Here is a 21,247-nt window from a genome sequence, read left to right as displayed (position 1 = left end):
TGACTTTGGCGAGGAAACCCTAAATGGGGTCACAGCAAATCAGACCCAACTGAAATGACTGAACAATAACATCTTCCTAAGAAAATTCTATGGGCAGTGTAGGTCATGGGGTCACAGAGAGTTGGATATAGCTGAGTTATACCAACAACAACAACAGAGATAACGATTGATGACAGCACACATTTGAACGCATTCCCCTTTTGATTCCAAGTCCAAAATACTTTCTACTATTGTGTATCATCTCTTCATGGAGTATGCAAACTACAAAACAGGGAGCTTAAATTTAATTTCTGGTAAAATTCTAGAGCATGTCTTTTAAAGGGATGGTTAGTGAACATTTAGAAATTGAAGTGGTAACCACAAATAGCTACCATCTATCTATTCATCAATAACAGATAATAACAGGCTTCACAGATTTTCCTTTTTAATAGGATTATTAGCCTATTAGATCAAGGGAATGTGGGACATACAATTTAATTCACTAAGATTTTAGCAAGACATTTGACAAAGTCTCTCATGTTACTCTTATAGATGAGATGGAGATATGTAAGATGGAAGATGTTAGATTACAAACTGGCTGCCTAGCTAAAACCAGAATTATCAATTAATTAGTCAGTGTCAACAAAGAAGGTAGTCTTCCAAGGAATGATCCAGTAATCTGTTCTTCTTACTGTTCTCTTTAATGTTACAAGAAAAAAAAATCAATGGTATGGTAAAGGTATAGATGGCTTTCCTATCATGTTCAATGAAATTACAAAGGGAAAGTGTGGCACAATAGATATAGCTACAACAGACCTATCTTCAGGACAATGAATTCAAATCCAGCCTCAGTCACAGCCTAGCTGTGTCACCCCAGACTTAGTTTTTTTCAGCCAAAAAATTGGGATAATGATAGCACCTATCTTCCAGAGTTGTTGTGAGGATCAAATAAGATAACATTTGTTAGATGGCTGGCTATCACAGTCCCTGACACATAGTAGGTACTATGTGTCAGGTATGAATTCTTTCCCCTTCCTCTTACAAAGGCTGGAGAGATAATTAATACATTGAACAGCAAGAATTAGGCTTTTAAAATGGGCTCAATCTAATAAAATGAAATGTAATAAGGAAATATAATGTTAATCAGGTTCAAAATTCAACTTTGCAGGTATAAGATGGAGGGACATGACTAGATAGCACTGAAAAAAAAAGATCTAGGGGTGGGGAGTGGTTAGTGGACTGCAAAATCAATAGGAGTTATAGTGTTATGGGACACCCAATAAAACTAATGAGCTCTTAGGCTACACTGAGATGTGGTGTTCAGAACTAGGGAAGCAATAATCTTGCTGTTCTCAGCCTAGTCAAACCCCACTTGGAATCTTCTATTTCATTCTGAGAGTCCCATTTTGTGAGAGATATTGGTAAACTGGAGAAATCCAGAGGTGTTCAACCAGAAGGGTGAAAGGTCTTGAAATCAATCAATCAACAAGTATTTACTAAACTGTCTACTCTGTGTCAGACATTTTATATTGATATAAATACTTATTGTCTTCTCCTTTAGAACGTCAGCTAAAGTGAGAGACAGCAAGTTTGTATGTCAATATGTGAAATATAAACATGATGTGAATAAATACAAATATATACAAAGTGGTTAAATATAAAATTGTTTGGGAATAAGGGCACTAGCAGGTGGGGAGAGGTGGATTTCATAAAGAAGGTGCATGTCGAAGGAAGAGAGGACTGCTCAACTGGAAACTGGGGATATTTGGACTGGAGAAGAGAAGGTTTAGAGGGACATAAAATCTATCTTTAAAAATCTAGGGGCGGCCAGGTAGCACAGCGAGTAAGAGCACCGGCTCCAGAGTCGGGATGACCCAGGGATCAAATCTGGCCTCAGACACTTAGCACCCACCCAGAAACACCTGGCTGTGTAACCTTGAGCAAGTTACTTAACCCCAATTGCTTTAAAAAAAATCTAAAGGGCTATCACATGGATCGGACTTGTTCTACCTGCCTCCAAAGGGTGGGACTGAGATCACTGAGTGGAAGTTGCAAAAAAGAAAATTTAGGCTTGATTCAAGTCAGTTCATAATTTTATAAGCAATTTACAAAAAGGAAGAAGATTCCTTAACAAATTGAGCTACTACTCCAAGTAGAATGGAATTCCTTGAAGAAGTAGTGGCCTTCTACTTACTGGAGATCAAAGGTTCAATGGCCACCTCTCAGTTATGATGTAGAGTTTTTGTTTGTTTGATTTTAAATATTTTTAAGTAGGAGATGGCTGCTCCAGTCTCTTCCAGAACTGAGATTCTGTGTTATCACGTCCAGCCCTAATTGGATTACATATCTTCTATTAAGCAGCAAGCAGCACTGATTAGGAAGGCAGGCAGGTAGAGTAGAATAAATAAAAGCTCTCATTTACAGAGTACTTCAGGGTTTGCAAAGCACATTCCTCAGGAGAAATCTTTAAGTAGTTTACTAAATATTATGACCCCTATTTTCCAGAAGGGGGGAAAGCCTGAAGATCAAAGAGGTGAATGAATTAATGAATTGCCCATGTTCACACATCTGGCTAGTGTTAGAAATGTATTTGAACATATATCCCCTAACTACAAAAAAGAGCATTCTTTTGATTACATCACACTGAATCCCCAAACAGAAAGAGTAGTTTCCAGTCCAAGTTGGCTCCTCAAGGCTATAAAGGCAAAATATCTAAAGACATTGAGCAAAGGAAAGATTCAGGAGAGGTTATAAGTACGAAATAAATTGGCCAAAGGAGGCTCCATTCCTCCTGGCTTATTGATTCATTATTATTGCCTTAGGCAAGGAGACCGTTTTTTTTTTTTTTTTGATTGTGAGGGCAAGGGAAATGAATATACAGGGGACATCCATGGTCCACAGAGCCTTCTGTGTAAAGATGTGGTGTCAGATACTCTCACACATAAAATCAGATCTACATGCCCTGTGACCAGAAATATCTTAACATCTGAAGGTCTCAGATTCCAGTCCTTTAAACTGGGCTATCATGAAAATAGTAATAACCTCTGTTTCCTGAAAATAGCTACTATACTTGTCTTTCCATTTTCTGTCTCTCATCTCTCTAATCCATTCATTTATAGAGCTAATAAATATTAATATTTATAAGACACCTCAGGCTGTGTTACCAGCCTGATCAAAAAATTTTCAGTGGTTCCCCATTGCCTCTAAGATAAAAGCACAAACTACTCAATACAACATTAAAAAACCACAATATAGGGGCGGCCAGGTGGCTCAGTGAGTAAGAGCACTGGCCCCAGTGTCGGGATGACCTGGGGATCGAATCCGGGCTCCGATACTTAGCACCACACCCAGAAATAACTGGCCATGTAACCTTGAGCAAGTTACTTAACCCCGATTGCTTTAAAAAAAAAATCCACAATATGGCTCCTAGATGTATTCCCAAACACTTCACACTAATCCATTTTACACACTCTTTTCCCAGCCAGATTGGCCAGACAGCAAGTCACTGAACTCAACTGCAACTGAATGTCTATTTCTTATTTCTATTCTTTTTTCAGTGGTCTTGAGTGTCTGGAATTCTACCTCTTCCTTTGTGAAATCTAAGCTTCCTTTACAGCTTAATTGAGGTTTTGTGTCCATAGAAAGCATTTTGTGTTTTCCCTAATAGTATTATTGATGTATTATATCCCTTCAGTAGAGTATAAGCAACCTCAGGGCAGGGACTTCTATCTTTGTCCTTGTATCCCCAGAGTCTAATACAGTGCCTGGCACAAGTAAGAACCTCCTAAATATTTATCAAAATGAACAAAGGCTAAGAAACAAAACCAGATAATTTATGGTTGCAGAACAGCTAGGGCTAAGAAACAAAACCAGATAATTTATGGTTGCAGAACAGCTAGGGATAGGAAATGGTTTTAAATAATGAATCAAATTTTCAAACTTGTAAAAGAAAGAGATATCAACAGTTTTGTTTTGCTAATATTCTATCAAAGCCATAAACAATATTCAGCATGGATTGAATGGAAAGAGTATTGTTGGGTCTGAAGTCTAGTAAAATCTGGATATGAATCTCACCTCACATGCTAATTGTGTGGAAAATAACCTCAACTTGAACTTCTGCTTCTTCATTTTTAAAATGGGGATTAAAATATCAACAGTTCTAACTCAAAGAGTTTTGAAACGAATTAATTATATCTTTCTATGTATTTCTACATCCTTAAATTGTTTTTTTATTTCCTCTGTGTTTTAAAATAACATCCAGAGAATCTCATACAATTTCTTAATCAAGTACCTTTTGGGGTAGATATGGCACTAGACAAGAAACAAAGTAGAAGAGTTAGGATAAGGTTTCCCAGCCTGTCAATTTTAATTGACTAGTTATCATAGGCCTAGCCAAATAGATAAAGGTGTTATCAGGCTTTGGTCTTCATGAATCAGAGTCATTTCCATAAAGGAAAGGAGCATGGTTCCAAACATGAAACAGTTAACTACCAAATTCACCATGAGTAAAAAATGGGGCAGATGAAAGGGTGGAGCAGTGGAGAAGGGGTCTCTGGGTACAATAAACAAAAACTATTTAAAATTACAAGACTATCATTTGGCCATTTAGTGATATTCCACCTGGTTAATACATGGACAGCCCATTTGAACCTTAGCTAATGAGACAAATTTGCTCAGATACCTAGGGTATGACTTATTTTTGTCCATGAGTCACTCAAACTATGGCAAGAGTGCCTGGAACAAGTAGATTAAAAATAGAAGCCTTGGAAGACCACTACATAGACTTCCACATAATGGGAGTGAAAGAATAGAATTATAGAAAAAACAAGCAATATAGATTGTTACTATAATGAAAACACCACATATTTTTGGGTAGTTTTATTTAAATTTTGCAGCAGTGTATATTGCTTTCACAAATGCCATTGTTATACCATGCAACTGATTAATTCATTAGATGTTTTAAAAAGAGGATTTTTTTCCAATGCAATATGCTATATTCCTAATGTATATATCATTATGTAGCCCTCAGCACAATTTACTTGATATGAACTCAGTAACAAAACAGTGAAACCATCTGGTCATAGTTAGTTTTATAAGTTACAAGATAGAAACTCCAGCCTCTAGCCAATACCTAACTAACTCAATCCAATTTCAGTGATACAAACATAGGGAATTTACAAAGTAAGTGAAAGCTTAGTCCTTCCTCTCAAGAAACCTATAGCATAGTGGGGGAGATAACATAAACACACAGGAAACACTTTTTTTTTGTGTGTTTGCAAGGGAACTTATCAACTGGTAAAAATGAATAAAAGATTAAGTTGTGAGGGGAAAAGGAACAATATAGCAAAAAGATTACTATCCCAATTATCAAGTTAAGAGATAAGTTTTGAAATATGTAATAGAATGCAAAGAGTAAAATGTAGTAATGTTATACTATATATCTATATATCATATATTATACATGCACACATACAATACACATACATAGCCAAGCGTTTTATTCAACATTGTATGTGGTTATACAATGTTAAAACCATTATTTCATTTAAACATTTTTTTTCCTTACTAGTAAATGTTTCTAAACTCAAAACACTTATGTGAACTCCTTAAGTGACTCTTGGAGAGTTTGTGGAATCAGGATACATTTACACATGTCCATACACTTCCTGGATTCCACTTATGTTCCAGCTGCAAGCTTTTCTTCTGGCAAGAGCCTATCACATGGTTTTGTGACTCTTGTAAAATGTTTGCAAAAGCACTTTTGCAGTTATTATAGCCCAAGAATTTTTAAAATGTTCCCATGGCCAGGATGCACTTGGAAAATTGTTCATGATTCCCTAAAGCATTTTTTTTATCAAAGAATGAGTCAAGATCGGCCTATATAAAGCTTTTAGCTCTCCTCTGCCATCTCCCTCCCTCCAGTATCTCTCCCTCTAATCTCCTTCCACCAACTTACCCCCCTCCTCCTTTTCCTCCTCTTTATGTCATCTGAACTCAAGCATTACCTACCCTGTCTTGTAGGATATAGGCAAGCCACACCAGGATTAGTTTTTAATTTAAGAGATGTTTTATAAAAGACTTAAACATGAGGTAAGAATCTGGTATCAAGTATTACTTGCTTTTGGAACCTGAAACTGGTGCCCAGAACAGAGGCACATATACAGTGTGGGTCAGGTACCAGTATACTCTAAAGAAGCATTCCCAATGGCCCATCTTCTCAGGGCAAAGGCTAATGGAAATGCTCCCCTAGAGTTTTCTCCAACATCTAATTCACTCTCATCTGCTCCCTAGGCACTAATAGCCCAAGAACTTTGCATGGGTCCCTGATGCTCACTGCACAGTTTTCTTGCTTGGGGTCTGATACAGGCTGCTAAGGTTTTATTTCCAAGGACTCTGGACCTACTATGACTGTTGCATAACATTCAGATTTTTCAAGCCTTGCTGGCCACTCTTAACTCTAATAGTCAGAAGACCCGAGTTCATATTCCATCCTTGATGCTTAACATTTATGTGGCTGTGGATAACTCAATAATTTCTAGTGCCAGTTCTATCAGTTGCAAAAAGAGAAAAAAATACTTATCCTACCTAGTTCACATGGTTATAAGGGAAAAGTTCTGTAAACTGGAAATTGCTACAGGAATATTAATTACCATTATCCTCCTCGTCATAACTAAACCAAAGATCTGACACAGATACCTGGCAATATCCTAGTTCCTTGGATTTACTTTGACCACATTTCTTTGTCAGTAGATCTGACTGCACCAAGCACGGTGCTAAGGCTTAGAAATATTCAATAGTTCCTGTCTTCAAGGAACTTGTTTTCTATTCACTTTAATATGACATGGGCATAAATAACAAGCAAATACAAAGTGATTTCAAGAGAAGAGAGAGCACCAACAACTGTGGAGACGAGGAAAGGTTCAATAATCTTTACACTCTTAAATCTTTAGGACCCCCTCCGGAAGGGTTTTCATTGATGTGGATTAGATTTATTGAGATTTACTACAGTAGAAATGTAAAGATCTTCATATTATTATGAAAACACTTTTGACCTTGTGCATGCCTCAAAGACTCTTGGGAAACCTAGGGTCTTTGGATCACATGAGGGGAACACCCGAGCTTCTGGTTTCACTTCCTTGCCTTATGTTTTCATTGCCATCTATGTTCCCAGCAGTTACAGATTAAGTTAAACAATACAACAACGAGAAGAAAGATGAAAATTGAATTTACTGTGTCTACAAACACCTTGTAAGATGACCTTTTCTTTTGAATTGACTAGCTGGTTGTTTTGATCCCGTGAAGAAAGAGCTTTAATCTATAGACAAGAAAAAGGTCATGCTGGACTCATTTATCATGTCATAAAGATTTTCCACATTTCTTCCAAATCACAGATCTGCATTTTCAACTGACCATTGGTTATTTACAACAGAATATCTCATTGACTCCTCAAAGTCTAGTAGTAATAATCATAATGAATTTCTATAGTGCCTTAAGTTTTTTTTTAATATGCTTTACACGTGTATCTCATGCCAATCTGTGGAGGTAGGTGCTATTATTATCCCCATTTAACAGATGAATAATTGAGGAGAGGAAGGAAAGATTTGGCCCAGAACTACATGCTTCTGAGCTCCAAGTCCACTGGTCACCTGCTGCCAAACTCAACACAACCATAATTAAATTTATTTTAGTTCCTCCATAAATTTCTTCTTCTTTCAGATTTCCATATTTTCTTTCAATAGTATTCACTTGTACTTGAAATCCTATTGTTTTTAACTTTCTTCCTCCTCATATCCAATCACTTGATCACTTGGAAAGTCATATTAATACTAGCTTGACCACTTTCTTAGCATTTTCCTAAACTTCCCATTGCCAATACCATCTGACTAACTGATTTCTTAATTTCCATGGCCCATCGGTGTGCCTAGAAGCTTCTATTAGGTTTCGTCCCACACCTTACTGGTAAAGGTTGTTGCTGTTGAGATACGTGTGATACACCCTTTCCATTGGGGCACACATGGGGTCATACCTATGCATTTGCTGGAAGGATTACAATAGTTCATAAATGGTTCTTCCTGGTAGTAACCATGTCCACATTGCTCCAAGACTTTCAGTGGCTCCCTCCTATTGCTTTTAGATTTTTCCTTCACTGAGCACTTTAAGTAACTCAATAGAAGGTGCCAGCCTACCTTTGACACTTCTTCTCACATCATCCCCTTTCACGTTTCATTTTCCAGCCAAAGTCTACAACTGGCTGTCCTTTGAGACTGGACTGCTCTATGAAACCTTTCCTGATCCTAATTATTAATATTCATTGATCAAATAAATTTGTATTTACTTATTTTTATATAATGTATCCTCATAGTAGAAAATTAGGATAAGAACTATTTCATTCTTGACTCTGCATAACAGTTTTTAGCACAGTCCTTAATCCACTGTAGGTACTTAATAAAAGTTGAATCAAACTGAATGAAAATACTTCAATTGCCATCCTATTAATCTTCCTTATGCTTGGGTTTGGTCAATAATCTCTCACAACCCACCAAAAAATATTCAAAATTCTTAACCTGGCATTCAAGGCCCTCCATTATCTGGCACTTACTTCTGCTATAATGTGACTTATGAGATCTTCCAGTGCTGTGCAAAATTGTGCAATAAAAGTCACAGGGCTTATGGGAAAAATTAGGTCAGGGGCACTTTGCCAGTAACACATTAAAAAAAAAAGGCAGGAGTTTAATGAAAAGAGTAGCACAGTTTTACCCATGTGAAATGATTAAGAAATGCATCAACCCTATAATAAATCGTGGTAGCAGGCTACTGCTTAGCCCGTGTGCCCTGGATACACAGTGTATACTTACTAAATGGTAGTTAATTGATTGATGGACCAGTCAAGCATTAGAGTTCTTCAGACTTTTTTACACTCAAGAGACCATGAAGTGATGACAGTAGCCTAAGTCTTTAATCCCCTAAACCAATAAAGTCTCAAAGATAGTTTCAATGCCTTTTAAGGAGAAACTACCTAACTTTCATGGAGGAAAGGGGATAGGATATTACTCGACTACATATCATCTCTAGATCTTTTATTATCCTACTTTGCTTCCTCTTCACTTCTTTGACTAAATAATATCCCTCTCAAAAATATTACACACAGAAGTGAAGAAAGTACTCTTGATGTGATCTGACCAGAGCAGAGTATAGCAAGACTACAAATCCCTTAGTACTGGACATTATTTCACTTAAAGTAGCATAACACTGTATTAGCTTCCCTGTTTTTACCCCTTCTCACAGTACAAACACATACATTGAGTTAGCATTCTGATAAAAACCCCAGGCCTTCCAACTGCTCTCTGACCACTCTTTGACTCCTATCTTGTTCTTGAAGTTGACTTTTTGAATACACGTATGAGTTTTTATTTATATTTGTTAAATGTATTCTTCATGGATTTGGATAAATGTTCTAGACTATAACAATTATTTTGAATCTCAAGTGTTAGAGAACTAGGTTAAAGAACTCTCCCAGCTTCATGCCATTTGAAAATTTGATAAGCAAGCCAACCATATGTTTATTGCAATCATTAATACAAATGTTAAACAGTACAGGGCCAATCACAAAACTTTGGGGAACTGGAGACTTTTTCCATTGACATTAAACCACCAAAGCTCCTCTTTGGGTTCACCCATTTAACCAGTTATTTATAAATTAATTTGTAATTTCATTATCATCTAGTTTCCATCTTATTTTCTTGTCCTCAAACATAGCACAAAATGTTCTGTCAAACGTTTTCTTAAAATCTGAGCTAAAAGGGGCAGCTAGGTGGTGTAGTAAATAGAGCCCAGGCCCTGGAGTCAGGAGGACCTGAGTTCAAATTTGGTCTCAGACACTTACCACTTACTAGCCATATGACCTTGGGCAAGTCACTTAACCCCAACTGCCCTGCCTTCCCCCCTCCAAAAAGCAAAAAAAAAAAAAAATAAAAAATAAAAAAAACAAAAAACTGAGCTAAAAAACTGGTTCCAAAGGATAGATGATAGCATACACCTTCCTCCTCTATGAAGACATTATAGAATGAAGTGGGATATGGATGTTGAAAGATTCATATGTGGAAAGAGGTGGTTGCTATGTTCATTAACTTTGGTTAATCATTTTTCTTTGTTTTAAGAGAGAGGATTGTGTTATGAAGCATGGAGCAAATTGCAAATCAGAAAATTACCATAGTGAATAAAATAAAAGATATTTTAAAAACTTTTAAAAAGGTAAAGAAAATATCAACGACTCTCCTGATCTATTTGTCTAGTAAGCCTATAACACAAGAAAATGAAATTAGTGAGGTATAACCTATTGCTGAAGTCCTGCTGGTTCTTAGTAATGCTAACTTCCTATTTATAGCATCTCTTTTTGTGTTGGCTAAAAATTGGAAATTGAAGGAATGTCCATCAACTAGAGAATGGCTGAATAAGCTCTGGTATATGATTATAATGGAATATTGTTGAGCGAAAAGAATTGACAAGCAGGATGATTGCAGGAAAAAACACCCATGGAAACACTTGCATGAACTGATGCAAAGTGAGGTGAGCAGAACCAGAAGAACACTGTATACAGTAACAGCAGTACTGTTAAGATGAAGAACTGTGAATAATTTAGCTATTCTCAGCATTACAGTGATCCAAGACAGCCCCAAAAGGTTCGTGATGAAAAATGTTATCTGCCTCCAGAGAAAGAAGAGATGTTGTCTGAATATGCTTCCTTCCTTCTTTCCTTCTCTTTCTTTCTTTCTTTCTTTCTTTCTTTCTTTCTTTCTTTCTTTCTTTCTTTCTTTCTTTCTTTCTTTCTTTCTTTCTTTCTTTCTTTCTTTCTTTCTCTCCCCCTCCCTCCCTCCCTCCCTTCCTTCCTTCCTTCCTTCCTTCCTTCCTTCCTTCCTTCCTTCCTTCCTTCCTTCCTTCCTTCCTTCCTTCCTTCCTTCCTCTTTTCTTCCTCTCTGTCTGTCTCTCTTTCTTTTCTTCATGCACAAAACAATATGGAATTGTTTTACATGATTGCACATGTGTAACCTATATCAGATTGCTTATTGTTACAGAGTGGGAAGGAGGGATAAAATTAGAAACTCAAAACAAAAGAAAAGTTTAAATATATTTGTTTTGCTTAGTCCCAGAATGCAAAACTAAAACCCATAAGTGTAAATTCCAAAGATATTTATTTAGGCTTAATGTAAAAAAAAAAAACAATGAAAATTAGACCTATCAAAAAATAGGACATAGACTATCAGGCCCGCCCGGCCCCCCACCCCCACCCCCACCTGGAGGTCTTTTTGCAGAGGCTAGCTGACCATTCTTAGAGGTTCTTAGTAAGGTACAGATTGAACTCAGTGCCTTCTGAGGTCCCTTCTAGCCCTCAGAATTTGGAATCTATATTTTATACAATTTTTACAGATAGTTTTTTTTCACATGACTTTCTTTTTTGAATATACCTCACTTTCTTCTAGTGAGTCATTCTTCATAATAAACAAAAAATGAGAAAGAAAGAAGAGGGCGGAAGGAGTAATCCAGCAAACCTAACCAATGCATTGACAGAGTTGAACACCATTTACAATGTACTCCATCTATAATTCCCCACCATTTCTCCAAAAGAAAAAAGTAAGAGAGGTATATTTCCTCATATGATACACATTTTAAATGCATATCACCAACCTACAGGAATTTTAAGGCTTGAGCATACTTCTTAGCCATCATAAGAAACAGAGGACATGAAGGCATTTTTAAACCTAAGCAGTATTGGCCCGGGGGGGAAATATTGGCAATATAATCATTTGAAACAAACCCACTATATAGGACTAGTTTTAGGTAACCTATCTGCAAATAAGCAAACTATCCCTACCCTCTGTAGGAAAAAAAATACTCACTCTGCTTTTGCCAACAAGTAAAACAGAAAAAATGAAAATTCTTCCTCCAAAACTTATCTGTATGGAAAAAGTAGAAGGGTCTTGCATGAAAGCAAACAACTCTTTTAGGTCTCTGGTTCAATTGTGTTAAGTAAGCTGCCTAAAACCAATTTTTTTTTAAGTGGTCCCTTTTCTAGACTTAAAAAAAAAATGACCTGTCCTGTCCCTATATAAGATGCTTTAGATAGAGATTCAACTGGCAAAAATTTTAGTTAACCCTTCAATAAAGCAAGGATCCTAATTAGGTAAGTTGCTTTTAATGTATCTGACCAGGGACTTCAGAAGACAGCAGCAGTATTGAGAAGGGACTGGTTTCCTGGCATCTCTGATGCCGGTATGGCCAGCAGCTTCCTTGATTCAACGCATTTTAATTCAAGAAACTATATTCATGCACTGGCAGAGAGTTAGGGAGATTGGGCACGAAAGCTAAGGAAAGGCTTCTTCTGGCAGGTAGGATCTCAACTAAGCCTTGAAGGGAAGCTATAAGGCAGAGGTGAGGAGGGAGCCCTGAGGAAATGGGGGAAGAAGATGGGGAGGGACAGGTGTCAGGAGATGAAGTTTCATGTACGAGAAACAGAAAAGCCAGTGTTTCTGTATCATAAAATATGCAGAAAGGAATGAAGTGTAAGAAGACAGGAAAGTTAGGAAAGAGCCATTGTGAAGGGTTTTAAAAGCCAAACAGAGGGTTTCATATTTGATCCTGGAGGTCATAAGGAGAGAGTGAAGTTTATTGAGCAGGGTAGGAAGGAAATAAGCAGTTATTAGGCATCTAGTTTGTCCTAGCTATTTTATAATTACCTTATTTATTCCTAACAATAAGGGAGCTAGATTCTGCTATTATTCCCATTTTATAGATGAGGAAAGGCGGGGATGGACAGAGATGAAGCCACTTGGCTACAATCACGCAGGTAAGGTCTGCGGCCAGAACTGAACTTAGATCTTCCTGACTTCAGTCCAAGCCTCTCTATCCCTACCACCTGGCTTCATAGTTTGGGGGGATGGGAGATATTGACATGGTTCTTTAAGAAGCTCACAAAGCTGACTTTCCATTTAGGTGGATACACTATGTATACAAATAAGTATAATATAGGGTCATTTGAAGAAGAAGAAAAACTAGCATCTGAGGGGATCAGGGAGGGCTTCATGGAGGAGGTCGTATCTGAGCTAAGTCTTGAAGGAAGAAAAGCATTTTGGGAAGTGGAGTGGTGGAGGGAGTGGAGTGTTTTCCAGACCTGAGGGATGATGGCATGTGTGAATGCACTGAGGAGACTAAATATCCACCTTAGACTTCCTTTATCCCATTAGGGAGGACAATGCTCATCAGCTGGGATAACCTGTCATTCTGTCTAAATCACTTATGTTCCCAAGGGAAACAATACAGGGACGTGACTGCATCTCCATGCCAACAGCATGAGCCCACAAGCCTGCTTTTTCCCTCTAATCAAAAGGACTAATATTCCATTCTTTCAAAGGAGGAAGAATGAAAGAAGAGAAAAAAATACCCTTCCCTTTCTCAATACAAGCCTGTAGTTACCAGTAGCTAAAGTCAGGTAGGGATTACTTCTTATGAAATACACAAGCACCTGTCTTCCATTCAAGGCATTCTCTCTGATTAGAGGGGGAGCTTGGGTTCTCTAAAGCTTTATAGGGGTAACACAAGCCCTGCCTGGTTCAGCCATCCTGCAAAGGATTACAGTATTTAATACTATTAACAACAGTAAGCACGTCTATGGTGCTTTGAGTTTTGTAAAGCACTTTCCAAATATTATCTCATTTTATCCTCCTTACAACCCTAGGAGGTAGCTGCTATCATTATCTCCATCTTTCAGATGAGGATACTGAAGGACAAAGTCTAAGTTTGCCCTTGACTTGCCCAGAGTCACGTAGTTAGTGAAAGACCAAATTTGAACTCAGTTCTTCTTGACCCCAAGTCTACAGCTCTAGTCCCTGGGCCACCTGGGTTTCTTTATTTACAGTTATAGCAATGTTTGAAGGCTGTCTACTAAGAACTGGAGAGATTACAAATGGCATCGGTGGTAAGGGTAGCCATAGTGATCCATTCATGGAAACCTACACTCTCACGTCCCTGAGACTACCTTTTGCAAGCTACCATTTTGAATGCTTTTTTTGGTAGAACTTCCAAATTTTAAATCCAATTTAAAGCCAGTACCATTTAAAGACTGTAGTTGAGACTTCAAAGGCGGGAAGAAAAGACATGAGGCAAGTGCTTAGTGTGGTGTCTGGTGCATAGTAGTAATAAAGTACCTACTACTTTAAATCTATATAGGAGGTACTTGCCCAAGGTCACACGGCTAGTAAGTATTAAGTGTCTGAGGCCAGATTTGAACTCAGGTCCTCCTGACTCCAGGGCCAATGCTCTATTCAATGTGCCACCTAGCCACTCTAGTAGGTACTTAATAAATGTTTGTTGATTGATTGAAGTGAGAGAAATCCAAGTCATAGGGCCTGGGCTATCGCTTAAAAGTTGACTTTGCTACTGACTACCATATGACATTATATAAATCAAATCCCCTCTTTGGCTACTGGGACCTCATCTGTGGATTGAGAGGATTTATTTGGAAGTTCTTCAAGTCTCCTTTCAGCTTTAACTTTGTGTGCCTTTGTATTTGAATCTTGGTGTGTGTGGAAAAGAGCCCTTTACTTTTCCTAGCAATTTGTTTCTCCTTCCCTGCCCACTCCCCCACACTCCTCCACATATACCTGTCCACCATCTCTCCACAGTAAATATAATATAGTTTTATATAAATTAGGATTCCATGGCCTAACCTTCCTTATCACTTTCAAAGGGACCCCTGTTCTTCCATACACTCAGGTTCAAAAATCTTCATATTGGTTTTATCTCCTCACTCTCACTCATCCCACATATTCTATCAGTTGCCAAGTTTTACAATTTCTATTTTCACGACACCTCTCTCTATGTCCCCTTCTCTCCATTCACACATTCCCACCCTACTTCAAGTTCTAATTGCCTCCCTCCCTAACTTCTGCAACAGCTTTCTAACTGTTCTCCCTCCCTTGAGTCTCTCCCAAATCTAACTGGGGGCCATCTCCAGTCATCCTGATGGATATCTAGCCACTGGACCCAGATGGCTCTGGAGGAGAGAGTGAGGCTGGTGACTCTGCACAGCCCTCCCTCACCTAAATCCAATTCACTTGCAGGTCATGGCATCACCTTCCTGATGTCATGGTCCTCTTTGAGAATGAAGGACAAATACCCCCAATCTAATCTTGCTTCTGCACAGCTATCAAAATGATTTTTCTAAAGCATAGGACTGATTATGTGACCTACCCCACATCCCCTCATATATTAAAATCCAGAGATTCCCTTTAGTATCAAACAGTAATTGTATTGTTTGGCATTCGAAATGTTTCACATAACCTGGCTCTACCTTCCCAAGCCTGTTAAGTTTTACTTCCCTCCATTTACTCTATGATTCAGGCAGACCAGCCTACCTGCTGTTCCTCCCACATGGTGGTCCATCTCCCATCTCTGTGCCTTTGTGCTAGCTGACTCTTATACCTGGAATACTCTATCTTCTCACATTCTTTTTTTAAGAATTTGTGGCTTCTTTCAAAGCTCATCTCAAGTATTACCTTCCTCAAAAGACCTTTCCTGGTTACCCCAGTACAGGGGCGGGGAACCTGTTACCCTCTAGGGCCTCAAGTGTGGCCCTATGACTGAACCCAAACTTCACAGAACAAATCCCTTGTTTGAATTATAGCTGTAAGTCATGGAAAGTGGAAAAACGATTCAATGAGTCCTGGGGAGAAATCACTTTCCAGGCAACTGTGGATGTGTCCTCCTGACATAGGCTAAAGGCCATCATCTTTCCTGACCACATCTTTGGTTGTATGTTTCCTGTTCTCCCTTGACCTGCTTGGACAGGTCAGTCCCAGGGTTGGGGGTTGGTGAATGGCAGTAGTTGAGGAGGTAGGTGCTTCCAAAGTGGCCTTCTGTTGTTACCTCTGTCTTCCTCTATGAATTCCCTGGGTGTCTTGAGTTAAGTCACATATCATTTTCCCTTAAATTTCCCCAACCAAATATAAGAACCTATTGCTTTAAAAAGAAAGAGAAGGAGGAGGAGGAGGGAGAGGGCAGAGGGAATAGACAGGGAAGAAAAGCTCCTGCTGAACTCAAATACCTTACGCATAAAGCCAACATTTTTTCGACTGTGGGTAAATCAAAAAGGCCAGGATTTTGATCCCAGCTTCTCTTACCAAGGCTGTAATAATCAAGCTGGAAAGTGATGCCCTTGGCTTCCTTATCTGGCCTTTTGAAGTGGGGGAGCAAAATCCCTTTTTGCTCACTTCTTGACCCTTTCACCTCACTAAAGCAGAGGCATAGTGCCAAGACTCAGGTTAGTGTATGCACTCTGCCCTGCTCATTGGAGTTATGACCCAGCATCATTTCAGCTCATTTTGCTGATCTGTAAAATTGAGTTGATATTACTGATAATTATCATATGCCCCGAATTTTCTGAGAGAATTCTGACTTCAAGAAAATAAATTGTACTTTGAACAAAGCTTTGCAAATGGGGAACCCTTTGGCAGATTTTTGAAAATCTGGCTTTTAATTTGAAAACTATGATCACCCATCTCTGACATCACAGGGCTCTTTTAAGGATCAGGTGAGATTATTTAAGCAAAATAAAACATAAATGGAAGAAGATATTGTTATTATTTTTAACAATACATGTAACTAATGATTATTCAGCATCTAGCTAATAGGAATATAAATTTGAAACATGGCATAGTCCCTGTCCTCAAGGAACTTACAGTGTTTTATGAACTGAGCTAAATAAATGTTGAAAATGATAATGATGATGATGAGAACAATAGTTTACTGAGGAATCATTGATGGGGGATGGCATCTGAGTTGTGACTTGGAAGAAGGACAGGCCTTTAACACGCAGTGATGGTGGGGGGGAGTAGGACAAATCCATTGCCAGCACTGAAGATCAAATGAACACAGCAGGAGAGGGCAGAAATGTAACAAGGTGTAGAGAATAATCTAAATGATTCAATTCCTTGAAAGGCACTGGTTAAGAGTGAAATTTGGACAGGTAAGTTAGAACCAGATTTACAGAGAGCTTTGAATGCCAGGACCAAGTGTTTAAACTTTCTCAAGACAGTAATATTTAGAGAGCCAATGGGTATTTCTGAGTACAGGAGTACAGGAGAAATATGATCATGATAGTGTACTGCAAAGATTACTTGCTTGTCCTCACTATGAACAGTCTCTCTTTGGTAGAGAAGGCATCATTATACTACTAAGGAGCTTTTCCAAGCAATCTATGCTAAGTGGATAGTATGAAAATCAAATAATAACCTATTTACAGGTAATTGGCATCTGGGGAGCTATTCTAGGGCCAAGGGCTTCCTAGTTCAAAAAAGGGAAAATCAGCGATTAAGAAAATCTTATACTATTCCCTCATGTAATTGGAATGCTTTCTTTCATACTACTTACTATAGTGAAAGATCACATGAGATATGCTACTTTTTTTTTTTTTTTAGCAATCAGGGTTAAGTAACTTGTTCAAGGTTACAGGGCCAGTTATTTCTGGGTGTGGTGCTGAGTGTCTGAGCCTGGGATTCGATCTCCAGGTTGTCCCAACACTGGAGCCGGTACTCTTACTCACTGAGCCACCTGGCCGCCCCTAAGCAATTGGGGTTAAGTAACTTGCTCAAGGTCACACGGCCAGGTGTTTCTGGGTGGGTGCTAAGTGTCTGAGCCCGGGATTCGATCTCCAGGTCTTCTCAACACTGGAGCCGGTGCTCTTACTTGCTGTGCTACCTGGCCGCCCCAGACATATGCTACTTTCATAGATGTGACTGATTTATACATAGTAGAGAAATATATATGTCTGGAAAATCTGGTACAAAATTTCCTAACTGTACTTCTAATCCATTGTGAATTTCTACTATCTCTTTCCTTTCCAAGGTCTCATCTATTTTCTGAGATATAAGTATCAATTTCTTTGCCTGGGGCTCTTCACAAAATTTACTCAGGGCAAGCCACCTGAAACTTGTCTCAAATCTACCTTTTAAGATAAATTCAGTTTGAGGTGGGGTGGGAGAGATCCCAGGACATTATTATGTGATTGCCAAGCATATAGTAGGCACTGAATAAATGCTTAGTGATTTATTAGGTAGTCTGGGATCCCATATAGTCTAGCACTGGGGAGACTGCCCCCTAGGTAGGGAGGAAAAGAGGATAAGGAACGTTCAGAAAAAGCTCACCTGTGGTAGGATTTCTAAGGAGAAGCATCTTATCTGGGACCTTTCCATTGTAATCATTTTTGCTAATTAGGTCCTAAACTCAGGTGTTTCCAGCTTCTAGAGGAAAGCAAATGCTATCAGAACCTTCTGAATTTCAGTAGTCTAGGGAGAAGCATCAGTCACTTTATTTTAGTGACAGTTCTGTCCCATAAATGGATCATTGTGACCAACATCTTTCCTGGAGTTCTACCTTCTGATAATGAACCTCTCTCTATTTGGTTAGGCTCCTTCTCAGAGAGTAAATCACATAGGCCATGTCCACTGTGCCACTAGGCTAATCTTCAATGTCTTTTTATGTCTGTGGGACCTGTTAGAGTTTGTACTCCATAAGTTTTCCAGAATCCACAACCATATTAAACCCACCAGGTTCCTATTCCACAAAGATTTCTATCAATTTAACCTAAAACACATGCATCAAATATAGAAACCTAGACTACACTCATCACTCCTCTTCAACTCTTCAAATCCTACTTATTTTCATCAACCGAGATTGAGTCCACTGTTCTCCATGTAGCTTTACGTCCACCACACTAGGACAAAATGATCTCTCCCTCTTTTTAGCACTTATAACACTAATTTTCTCTTCTACCCTTACAACTCTCATATCTGTTTTGTTTCATGTAAAATAAATATTTAACCTTTAAGTTCCTAAAGGGCTTGGAGTATCTCTTACATATTTGGGTCCCCTACAATGCCTAGAAAAGTGCTAAGTGAAGTTATGTCTGTTTGTTCCAAAATTATTCTGAATAGTTTTCACTTGTTCATCATGTGGTCTGAGAGCACCTACCACTCCTCTTCCTTTTAAAGGAGGAAATGTTGAGCTTTCTATAGATGCTTTAGAATGAATCCTATGTTTCCTTAAGTTCAAAAACCTTGTACATTTTTATAGGTCAATATTATGTCTGTATGGGCAAGAATTTTATCTATGATATTATGCCAGTTCCTTTGCAGTTTATTTGTTCAGTTCTCAAAGAAATAGGATTTTATTTGGACACTTTCTAGAGACCACTGTCCTCTATTTTAAGGGTGGAAAGGTATACATGAAACAGGTATATACATTAAATGGGTATATACAAATATACATGTATAGATATAAATTGCTCTAAATCTGGTCTTCCCAGTAAGCTTCCCATTAAGCTTTGGGATTCTTAACACACACAACCTCAGATTTCTTCTTGACAGCCTTACTTATGTTCAGGGTGACTTGCTCAGAGAGGGACCAGTACAGATTTCACCTATTGATTTAATTTGAGCTCTAGATTAAAGCTCAAAGATTCAAGTCTCTATTCTTCCTTGGGCCACATTAAGAATTTTACACTTATTAAGTCTAAATGACATTTTAATATCTTTGGAGTTAGATTCTACAACAAGAAGGAGCTGTTTAATGTGGTTTTCAGTGGACTGACATAACTTGATGCTATCCATGCATATCAGGTGATTACCAAGATGTTTGGATATGAATCCCTCTTTGACTTGAAATCAATAGTCAGTCTTCTTCAGGAATTGTGATGATGGATTTAATGCTAGGTCTAATCAAAGAGGTCTTAAATTGTCTCCCTGGAAGATGCTCTGTTTTATAACAATTGGTCTCAGCACTATTGTTTTGGTAGAATATTTCGAAGGGAGAATTTTCCATGTGGACATCAAATCCTCTATCATTCTTTCTATGTTTCAATATTTTTTGTGTATTTTTAAAATGTATTGAATTCATGAATGTGGAATTCAGTTGAAAGGTTTGGGATAATCAGTTAGGAGGTAGCTAGGTGCAACAGTAGATAAAGTGCTGGATTGAAGGTCTGAATTCAATTCCAGTCTCAGATACTTAGTAGTTGTGTGATACTAGATAAGTCGCTTTAGTTCAGTTTACTCATCTATAAAATAAGAATCATAACAGTACCAGCCTTCCAGCATTGTTGTGAGGGACAAATGAGATAATATGTGTAAAGTACATTCAAAATGTTAAAGCACTACACAATTGCTACCATGTTTCCCCGATAATAAGACACTGTCTTATTAATTTTTTTGGACAGAAAAACACCAGAGGGCTTATTTTCAGGGGAGGGCTTATTTTAATGAACATTGACAGCAATTTTAATAAACAGGTAAATGTGAACAAAAAAATGTACCAACAAGCAAATCAGTGGGGAAGAACAGGATGATGCGCTCACTGCTGCAGCTCTGATTGGATGCAGCTCGGAGCGCGGCCTGCGTTTCACGGGGGGGGGAGGGGAGATGGTACATACAGAGGGTACCGTAGCGCAGGGGATCACCTTCACTACAGTAGCAATCTCAATAGGGCTTATTTTCGGGGGAGGGCTTATTTTAGAGGAATCTTACACAGTAAGGGGAGGGCTTATTTTCGGGGTCTTATTATCGGGGAAACACGGTAGTTATATTATCAATATAAATGTGATGATACTTTGGGGTAGTTTGTTCATTAATCATTAAATCAATAATTAGTTGTTCTTTAACCCCCTGGGATGTTTTGACAAACACTTTTCATTCCTTGGTCAATATTTTATGGATTTTTTTTTGTATTAATAGATTTTTAGGTGACCTATAAGTTGCACTGGACCTAAATTTGGAGAGCCGTATTTTCATTATTTGGTACACCATATGTGCCTATTTGTGTCTACACACACACACATAATGCAAATATATTTATATAAATGTCTTGCAAATGTATATATGCTTATATATGTGTATTTATGTGTATGCATATATGTGTATGTGTGTATTTGTACATAATGTCTTGTAAGATAACATTCTATTGTGTTCATTCACATATAACAATTTGTTCAGCCAATTGACAGACACCTATTTAATTTCTAGTTCTTTGCTAGGAAAAAAAAGTATTGTTTTAAGTATTTAATGAATATTTAAATGTTCATATCTATATTGGTTTTTTCCTTCTTTAGGATCAAACTTCTTAGTAATATAAAAAACCCTATTTAACCATACATTAATAGAAATTCACATTTTTCTTTATATAATCATCTGTGTCATTCTTAGAATAATGAATTACTTTTTGATGA

General features: G+C 38.0%; 1 protein-coding gene across 1 annotated transcript in view; it reads right to left on the bottom strand.

The window, feature by feature from the left end:
• The window catches only part of VWC2 (von Willebrand factor C domain containing 2), a 193,146-nt gene that overhangs the window by 148,674 nt on the left and 23,225 nt on the right, over positions 1-21,247 (bottom strand). The window lies entirely within an intron of this gene.

This window comes from Petaurus breviceps, unplaced genomic scaffold, assembly GCF_028583685.1.
Source record: "Petaurus breviceps papuanus isolate PSGF00001 unplaced genomic scaffold, PetGlider_PUasm1.0 174, whole genome shotgun sequence".
NCBI lineage: Eukaryota > Metazoa > Chordata > Mammalia > Diprotodontia > Petauridae > Petaurus > Petaurus breviceps.
Note: the sequence above shows the minus strand (reverse complement) of the source record. Positions and strands in the feature narration are given on the sequence as shown.